We start from the raw sequence: 10365 nt of genomic DNA on the forward strand, positions 1-10365 counted from the left end.
GCCTCATTGGCTGGGTCATCCACTGCGAGAGCCCAGACTGGGCAGAAAACTTAGCGTCACAATGCCAGGCAACCTCGGAGCAGATGAATCTGTGAGTCCCACTGGGAAAATCTGTTTTAAACGAGCATGTAAGGGTTTTTTTTTGTTTTGTTTTCTGTGGTTTTTTTATATATATATCTTTATTGATTTCAGAGAGAGGAAAGGAGAGGGGGAGAGAGAGAGACAGAAACATCAATGATGAGAGGGTCATTGATCAAGGCCGCAACTGGGCATGTGCCCCGACTGGGAATCAAACACCAATTGCCTGGATCCTAGGTCGAGGCTCAGCCGCTGAGCCACGCCCGACCAGCCATAAATGAGCACGTAAGTTTAAATAGCCAAGGCATATAAAATAAAGTCCTTACTTTCTCTCTTTATAACACCTCAGGCGCTACTGCTAATGATTTTCAACTCAAGCCTGTGATTCCATCTCTGTGCACAATAAACTGACATGGAAATTATTCAAAGGGCATCTTTATTGCTGGACCTGGGAGTTTCAAAAACTAGGTATGTGTATTATATTGGAGTGTTTTAATAGATATTTTAATGAGGCCACAACAGAATAGAAACTTTTCAAAGTTGACAATAACTCCATGTATAATATGATCCAGATGGTTGTCAGAGACAGGCATCCAAGGACTGTGTGCCTCATATCCCTATAATGGAAAGTATATAAATTACACACTTTTTATTGGGATATTTGAATGTCAGTTAATGGAATCAGAAAAGTACCAACAGATGTAACAGGCAGACAATTTTAAGATGCAGTTCAAAAGATTACTGCCTAGTTTCCCCTGGTTTTGCAGGCTCTTTAAAATAGATCCTTTGGAAAGAGGTTTCCTTTCATAGTAATTTCTTCCTTAATTTGGCTTGTTTTTGATGGGAAAAAATGTTTAAACAATTTATTTTGCAGATTCTTATTTGAATGCATTAACTGCTTTTCTCACTGAAATCACTGGAGCCCATTGTTAACCTCTCAGAGACACATTTGTATAACCTCTACATCACCTTTCCATCTACAAACTCCAAAACACGTGCTCTTGGCCTTGTTTTTTCAGATGTCCATACAGCAGCTACTTGTTTTGTAAAAAAGCTGGGAATATTATGAAAATTAGTGCTCTCTGGGAGGGGAGTGGATTTCTAGGAGCTCCATTCCTATTTTGCCTTCTTTTCAAGGGGATGCAAGAGTAGGCAGGCCTGGGCTCTGGCCACCACCCACTGTGCCTGGAAGAGCAGTTGCCCTGTGCAGCCTTGTCTGTTCCCCCCAGCCTCAGGCCTCACCTTCCGCTTTACTTGCAGGCAGCTTCAGATTGTCTCCCCAGCAATACCCAGAGGTCATTTGCATTGTAATATACCCAATTCCAAGAAGGTACCTCATGGAAATGTATTTGACTTCCCCAAACAGAAAATGTTCATATACCCTTAGCTGGTTTGGCTCAGTGGTTAGAGCGACGGCCCTCAGACTGAAGGGTCCTGGGTTCAATCCTGTCAAGGACACATACCTCAGTTGCAGGCTGGATCCCTGGCCCTGGTTAGGGTGCATGGGGGAGGCAGGCAGTTGATGTATCACATCGACCCTCCCTCCCTCCCTCCCTCCCTCCCTCCCTCCCTCTTTCTCTCCCCCCCTCCTCTCTCCCCCCTTTCCCCTCTCTGTGAAAAGCAGTGGAAAAAATGTCCTCAGATGAGGATTTCAAAAAAAAAAAAAAGAAAATGTTCATATTAAAATGACACTAATAAGATAGAGTCTCCTGTCTCTGCACAATGGCATTTCCCCAGCTTTCTTTCCAAAGTGAAGAGGAAAGCTGGTTTTCTCAGACTGAGAAATACCATGGTGACAGTTCAAGGAATGTTTGATCTCATCGCCTGATTGTAAGAATGGAAATCTAGAGAGAGAAGCAAGCATGGAAGATGAGCAGTTAAGGATTTGGAGGTGCCTGCCATTAAGATACTGAAAGTTTTTGATGACTAGCTCAAATACCTAACAATACCAGATTTTTGGCTTTAGATTTATTTTTCAGTGTAGTTCTCACCAGTCGCCGTGTATTGTGTGTTGTGTTTTCTGTGGCACAAGGAGGGAAGATCTCTGTGCACAGGGCCTGGTTGCACCAGCAGTGTAGGAGCCACCAGACAGAGTTGTACTTCAAGTCACCCCAAGCAGGTGTTGACCTAGTGGGACACTTCCTGCTCTATTAAGGATCCTTGGGAGCATCTTGACTTTAGTTCATGTGGCCATACGTCATGAGAGGTCCTGTACTGGTATACCAGTTGAGCTGTTTTTATGCTCTTGTCTCCCAAAGTCAGTTTACTGGGATCTCACCCCTTAGAGCTGGAGTGGGTATGTCTGGCCCGTGGGTCCTATATAGCCACCTGCAAAATCATTTGGTCTGGCCCAGCCAAGGCAACCGCAGGCGGGACTCAAAATTCAGTAAATGTAGGAGCTTTTTTCATAGCTAATTTTTAAGTTGATAATTTTGTATGGCCCGCTGATGATGTTATAAATATCTAAATGGCCCTTTGCAGAATAAAGACTCCCCACCCCGGCCTTAAAGGAACACCTTTGAACATGTCATAGCACACTCATTTTTTAACAAGTGAACAAACATTATAAGGTACAGTTTACATAAGTAAGATGTATCGCTTTTAAGGGTTCCCTCTTCGGTGTGTTTTCACAAAGGCACACAGTTGTGAAACCACTGTCCCAGTCCTGACAGAGAGCAGCACCGTCACCACAGGTTTCCTTGTGGCCCTTGCGGTCCATCTCCGTCGCCTGCCCCGCTAGGCCCCCACTAACCTGATCTCCACAACTGCTGCGTGGGTGGTTTCCTGCCCTAGAACTTGGTGTCAGCGGAGCCACAGCCCACGGCCCTTTGTGTCTGACTTCTTTGTGCTATATGACGTTTGATCATTTTTGATGCGAGTAGTATTTCCTTGTGTGAAGACAGCAGCTTGGCTTAACCGTTCTCCTGTTGGTGGACATTTGGGCTTTCAGTTGGTAGTTTGGGAAACGCCCGTGTGGAGGAGTGTCATAGGGTCACACGCATGCACCCCGAGAAACCAGGACGGCTTCCAGCGGGCTCCCGGTGGGAGTGGACAAGAAGGACGCTCTTTCAGGTTTCCTCCGTACTCATGTGCGACGAGTGCTCTGCACTCTACATGTTTGTAGTGATCAGTAAACGAGAGAGATTTTATGCAGTGGAGGACACATTCTTCAGGCAAAGTCTCAAAGGCGTATACTTTATCCACCCAGCTGGTTTGGTCATTTTCCTTGGAAAAGAATTAAAACTTTTTTTCATATAGCCTTTTAAAAGCGCATAGATGGTTTATATCAAAACATATGCTGAACAGAATAGTCAACTTAAAAAATATAACATCTGCCCTATCCAGTTTGTCTCAGTGGTTAGAGCGTTGGCCCATGGACTGAAGGGTCCTGGGTTCGATTCCCAGTCAAGGGCACGTTCCTCCGGTGCAGGCTCCATCCCGGGCCCCAGTCGGGGTGTGTGCAGGAGGCAACCAGTCGATGTGTTTCTCTCACATCCGTGTTTCGCCCTCTCTGTCCCTTCTGCTCTTTCTGAAAAGCAATGGAGAAATATCCTCGGGTGAGGATTCCAAATAATAGTGATAAAATAATGAGATAAAATAATGAGATAAAATAATGAGATAAAATAAAATAAAATAAAATAAAATAAAATATAATATAATAATATAAAAAACAAATAAAATAGGACCAAGCAAAAGGAGACTGCAAAGATGCCAACGATAAAGGCCAAAATAATTACTGAGCTTACAGTTGGACTGGGCTCCTGTGAGAATCCACGCAAGAAACATAAGCCATGCTGTTCTTGTCACCACGTGACAAACGGAATCCCTGCAGAAGAGGTGACGTTCTAGCCTTAATGAAATTCTAGCACTGATGTAAAGAGACAACCAGTGAGTTCAACAGATAAGTTTTGTTTGCTTTTTAATCCTCACCAAGGATATTTTTCTATCGCTTTTCAGAGAGAGTGGGAGGGGGGGAGAGAGAGACATCGATGTGACAGAGACATCAATTGGTTCCCTCCCGCACACGCCTCTAACGGGGGCCGAGCCTGCAACTGAGGTACCTGCCCTTGGCCGGAATTGAACCCGGGGCCCTTCAGTCTGAGCACCGATGCTCTGACCACTGAGCAAAACTGGTTAGGGCCAACAAATAAGTTTTAAGATTTCAAGTGGTCCTCTGAGAAACTGGTTTCCTTTCTATGACTAACGTGTATGCACTGCCCATCTTCCCTGGTGCCCATGTGTGTGCCCTGATGGGGACGTTGGACTGCAGGCTCAGAGACGTACTTAATGGAAGAAGAACTTAGGGGGGACTTGGGCCATTGTACTTGGGAGCATATGTGGGACCCTTAAAATGTGGTGTAAAATTTCACAGTGGCAACCTTGTTCTTACAGGACCCAGAAAGAAACTGGATTTTAAGATGGTGCACAAAGGTTGAGAATGAGAACGTATTGTAAGGCTTCAAAACCGTGGATTGTTAATTCTTATGTTTCATTGCAAATTTTAACTAGAACTCTGTTTCCTTTCTTAGGGACCACAAAGATTTTTCACGGCATGGGCAACAAAAGCCCTGAGGTAACAGGAGACACAGAGGTGACTTTCTTCTAGCAAAAATTGACCTACTGACAGGCCAAGAGCTTGCAGGAGCAACACGAGGCCACTCTACTCTTTATTTTCCCGCCACAATTAGCAAAAAATGTGTTTTCCGGTGAAGCATTCAGAAACAGGAATATAGAAAAATGCAAGTTTAACTTTCAATTTCCATTTATGTTTCACTTCAGACGAGTGGAAACGTCATTGAAAATGTCTCCCCTTGATGGTGGGAAGAGTCAGGGTCTGGAACAACTGGAGGCAGTGGTGGTGACCAGACTGACTTTACAGAAGGAAAGATATTTTGCATCTGCTCTTTCCACTAGAAATGCCAATGTGCTCTGTGACAGAGCCAGACTGGTTTCCCATCTCCCAGGAGTTTACTCTTTAGTTAAAAGGGTTGTTGGTCCCAAAGCCTTTTCAACTGCAAGATCTTCGGGTTCTGATGAGTCCCATGTGGCCACTACACCTCCCAATATATTCTCTTGACTAGTATGGCCGGATGAAATTTTGGGACCCTTTGGACCTCAGGACCAGAGATTCCAACTTCCTGGGAACATAGGTTTTGACTGTCACCTCAATGGGACCATGTCACAGAAGAAAAGCCAGGTTCAGAAAACTTTAGCTGATGTTCTAGCAGAACCTTTATCAAGGGAAAGACATGAGTCTGTGATGGCACAGCATGTGAATGAATTTCAGGGCGACGGTGCCCCTGTTGAACAAGAAAGTAACAGTGCAGAAATGTTCTTTGAAAGTGCCAGAGTAGAGTGTGCAGTCCAAACATGTCCAGAATTGCTGCAGAGATTTTCAATCACTGTTTCCAGATATGGCCACCAACAAACCATCGATTCTGACTGCAACCCTGGAAACAGAATGGTATGACTCTTTGGAGGGAGAAGGGAGAAAGTGAAAGAGAAATGCTCTCAGAGATGCTCATCAGTGGTGCTAGGGAAATATGCTACGCTCTTCGAGCCGAAGGCTGTTGGGCTGACTTTACTGACCCATCATCTGCTTTGGCATGTTTTTGAACCATATACAGGCAACACCGCTTTTGTTTCTTGTTGTTGTTTTTTAATTCTCGCCGGAGGATATTTTTCCCATTGCTCTTCAGAGAGAGTGGAAGGGGGAGAGAGAGAGACATTGATTGGTTGCCCCCTGCATGGGCCCCAACTGGGGCTGGGGATAGAGCCTGCCACCGAGGTACATGCCCTTGACCAGTATTGAACCCGAGACCCTTCAGTCCATGAGCCGATGCTCTAACCACGGAGCCAGAACCGGCCAGGGCAAAACAACACTCTTTGAAACTGTTGGCTGCTGTAGAGTGATTCGTCTTAGTCTCTGGGGTACCCATGTGATTGTAGGAAGTATCTGTACAAATGCAACTCCAGACAGCCATATTATGGAGAAATTTAGTGGAAACTAGTAGTATTGTCAATTTATTTGCCGTACAATTTCTACTTAACATTTGGGTTGACCTTCTAAACACTGAAAGGCTTCAGTTCTTAAAATTTACTTATTTCTAGGTATTTACCTCTACATTTATGAATTTGCAACATTGACGGGTTTGTGATTTTTAAATCTCAGAGGTTCATATTGTCAATGAATACATGTTAAGCACATCCAGAAGGTGGTAATTAGCATGTAACTATGCTATGATCTCCTATTGTTATTTCTCCCCTTTATTGGAGAAACCTTAGTTTTAATTATTTTCTCCAGGATTAAATTGTACATCTGCTTACGATGATATATTTTATTCACCGCAGTATTTTTTGGTTAATCCTCACCCAAGGATATTTTTTTCATTGATTTTCAGAGAGAGTGGGAAGGAGGAGGCAGGGGGTAGAGAGCGAGAAACATTGATATGAGACAGACACATCGATTGGATGCCTCCCACACGAGCCCCGGCTGGGGCCAGGGATCGAACCTGCAACTCAGATACGTACCTTGACCCAAAGTCGAACCCATGACCCTTTGGTGGGCAGGCCCATGCCCTTACCACTGAGCCACACTGGCCAGGGCTCATTGCAGTATTTTAAAAATGTGGTTTCTAAGATTTCCAAGAAAGTGTAATATTAATCTTTTCAAGTGTTTTTTAAGATGAGTGCAATTGAAAATTCTAGGTTTAACTTTTCATAATTTTCTTTTTCTTGGTACCACTCTTAGTACTACTTTGAAATAATGTACATACAGGAAAAGAAGACTAAGAATAATACTCATCTTTATGAATCTCAAACATACTAAAAACATGATTCTTAACTCCTGGGTTGTAATAAATCAGTGTCAGTTAACGTAGCTCTTTCTGAGACAAAAGAAGGAAAAGAAAATGCCTCCATCCACAGGCTCAAAGGCTTTTGTTAATTTCTTCTCCTTTCCCCCCGCCAAGGATCCAGGGTACTTTACACGGATTGCGATACTTTGGAAGGAGCATCCCTCACAAGTAGCGTATACGTTGTACCCTGAGTAACTGGGACACACCAAGGGACAATATTTAATTTGTCGTGACAGTCTGGTCAAAAGATACTTGATGGAAAAGATACAGACTGAACAAGAGAGCTATTACTGTTTCATCTCATATAAATGACCGATTTAAAAAATTGCATTTAGTAATTTATCAGCAAATATGACACATACCCTCATGTTCTGTCTGTCTGAATTAAAATGTGATTTTTAGTGACAGAAACCTCAATCCCATGGGGAGTCCATTGGCTCAAGCTGCTGAGAAGGGGCTGATGCAGCGGTAGGTGGCGCCCTCGAGTTGGGCAGCACCCTGGAGTTTGGCTCCTGGCCTCTGAGAGCCTTCCTGCAGGGAGCCGGCCCCTCCCTGCCCTTGCTGTGAGAAGGCAGCTCCCCTCAGGTTTCAGGGAGAGGGGAGCATCCTCAGGGCTCCTGCCAGAGTGGGAGCAGGGACTCTGCCCGTCCTGCGAGGCTGGCACACGCCCTCCTGGACCTCTCCTGTGGCCAGGGCGGTGGTTGCGCATGGGGCTTCAGCACAGCCCCGGCCTGCCCTGGGCTAGGAGCAGGGTCCGTGCCACGTGGGCCCATGCCTGAGAGCAGAGGGTGGTCATCAACTCCTGGAAGGAGGAGAAAGGGGTTCTGACCCAGCATGAAAAATTCTTCTCCAACCAACCGAGAAGTTAGGAGGCATTCTCAAGCTCAGACGTTCCTCATGGTGCCTTGCAGGGCCTTTCAGCTGGTCCTCCTGTCTTGGGAGGACTGTCATGGCCGAACTCTTGCTTTCTTTACTATTTTTATTATTTATACAATCCATTGTATCTATTTTTAAATTTTTATTTTATTGTGATAGGCACACTTAACATGAGAACTACCGTCTTCACAAATGCCAAGTGCCTGTCACTGCCACAGGCACAGTCTCTAGCACTTTCTCCTGCAGAGCCAGCTCTTTATATCCATTGAACAGCTCTGCGACCCCCTCTCCCAGCCCCTGGCATTCACCATTCCACTTTCTGCTGCTATGAATGTGGCTACTCTAGGGCCCTCACGTAAGTGGGACATGAGGTGCTGGTCATGCTGCGACTGGCTGATTTTCAGAGCATAATGCCCTCCGGGTGCCCGCGTGCTGCGGCAGGGGCAGGGTTCCCTTCTCTTTGAAGGCTGTGTGATGCTCCATTGTATGTCTGTACCTCATGGTTTTACCCACCGTCGGTCAGTGGACACTTAGGTGGTTTCCACATCGAGGTTTTGTGGCTGAACTCTTTCCTCTCTCTCTGCAGATGGAGCAGTTGTCATCCAGGCAGATGTAACCTGGTGTGGTCAGCATCACTTGTAGCAGCAGTTTAGTGAGTGTTTGAATGTTTGTGGATGTCGGCATTTGTGAGCCCCCCATCCCTTTGGAAAATGTCTCCAGGATTTTCAAAACCAGTGACGCTGGGGCTCAGACGTGTCCCCAAATGCCCCAACCGATGTGGCTCTCGGACCTAAGGTGCCCCTGGGACACGGACCATGCCTCTCATTTCAGTCTCCAAGGTGTAGCTGAATGTGGCATTCAGACTCTCCTAATTTGTAAACCTGTGCCATCATCCAGGAAAAAGGGACTGGATTTAATAGGCCATAGAAAGATCTTTCAGGATTAGGGAGAATTAGAGTTTCAGAAGTTGGGCTGGGGGAGGCCTTGAGGGAAGCGGGAAGAGAGAAAGAAGCATTTCCCTGAAACAGAGGAGGGGCAGGCGTGGAGGAGAGTGAGGGCCTTTGCTCAGCACGGTGACATCAGGGGTCCCAGGCCTGCGGACCCTGTGCTCTATCCTGTCATCCCATGTGGTGCCCCACTGGGCGAATGTCCCAGGATACTCACCAGCCCAGGAAAATGGTGAAGTACAGGCGATGCACTGAGGTGATGGTGGGGAAGCCCCAGGATTGCCGCCCCGCTCAGGGTAAAGCCGGGGCCTCCCTGTGGTTGACGAGGTGCTCCTGGAGCTGACCTGCCCCCCATCCTGGGCTTCTGCCACCCAGGCCACACTCACTCCCTGACCGAGGGCTGCACCACCCTCAGAAATGAACTGAGGGAGAGAGGCCCTTCCTCACTCTCTGGCAGAAAAAGAGCACCCCGTCAGTCTCTAGCACTTTATTCTGCTCGACTTTTCTTGGGTATCATTCCCAGAGACTATTTATTTTAAATTATTAAATGGGAATACAGCGTTCAGAAAATAAACGATTTTCCTATTTAGTTTTGTTATTTCTGCTGTGCCCTAAAAGGTGCCTGCTGTTTAAAGACCGTCATGCTCACTTACTATTTAAGTTACCAAGAGAACTCCTTTTTCTGCCCCACCCCTCTCCCTCCTCCCCACCGCTCCCCCCACAGGAAGAGAATGCAGTGGCCAGAGGCAGCAGCAGATGGTGCTATAAAGACAGACTGTGTGCACCTAAAACCACTCTAAAAATACAGTATACTTAAGAAAAAAGTGCTAAATGTTGGACAAAATTGAGGAGTCTGTAGGGACTGCTCGTTTTGTTAAAAGCTAGTGACACTTGCTGTAAGACTTACCACCATTGCTCTCTGTCTCCACCCCTGAACTACAGGAAGCCCCGGAGTGGAAAGGTTAGTGCCGGGACCAGGGAAGCTGAGCTGCCCGATTTCCCACACTCACTCCAAGGCGGGGTGGCTCATGGATCCCCAGCCTCTGGCCTCGGTCCTCTGTAAGGAAGGGTCCGCCACGTTGGGAGGAGGCTGTCCTGAAGACGTCTTCTGGGAAGTCTGCGAGGCCCCTGGGAATGTGGAGATGGAGAGTGGGTGGCACAGGCATGTTGGCAACTAAGGCCCTCAGAGTCCTCCTTAATGATGAAGGTGTTTCTATCTTACTTCAGTTTTTAAAACTTTTTAAGTCTGGTCTCTTTTGGACATAAATAAAGAGTGTGTGTGTGGGACGAGGCGCTTCTCTTTTGTCACAACAGCGTTTCATAGGGTCTCAGCACCAGCTCGTGTGCTTTCTCCAAATGGGAGTAATGGGGGAGGGGCATTAGTCAGGCTTCTGGGGGAAGCAGACAACAGGGCGTGTGTTTGGAGAGAAAGATGCATCATAAGGAATCGGCTCCCCTGGCTGTGGGCTGGCAAGTCCACAGTCTGCAGCGAGGCGGCAGGCGGCAGGCCCAGGAGAGACGATGGTGCAGGAGGGGTCTGAAGCCGGCTGCTCGAGAACCCTTCTTACTTGGGGGAGGTGAGGCTTTTTGTTCCCCTCAGGTCTTCA

The 10365-nt window shown here is 46.6% G+C and overlaps 1 pseudogene; it reads left to right on the plus strand.

The window, feature by feature from the left end:
• Positions 1 to 305: 305 nt before the first annotated feature.
• Positions 306 to 5677, plus strand: LOC148091756 (methylmalonic aciduria and homocystinuria type D homolog, mitochondrial pseudogene; annotated as a pseudogene).
• Positions 5678 to 10365: the final 4688 nt, after the last annotated feature.

The sequence above is a fragment of the Miniopterus natalensis genome, chromosome 12 (genome assembly GCF_054644295.1).
Source record: "Miniopterus natalensis isolate mMinNat1 chromosome 12, mMinNat1.hap1, whole genome shotgun sequence".
Taxonomy (NCBI): domain Eukaryota; kingdom Metazoa; phylum Chordata; class Mammalia; order Chiroptera; family Miniopteridae; genus Miniopterus; species Miniopterus natalensis.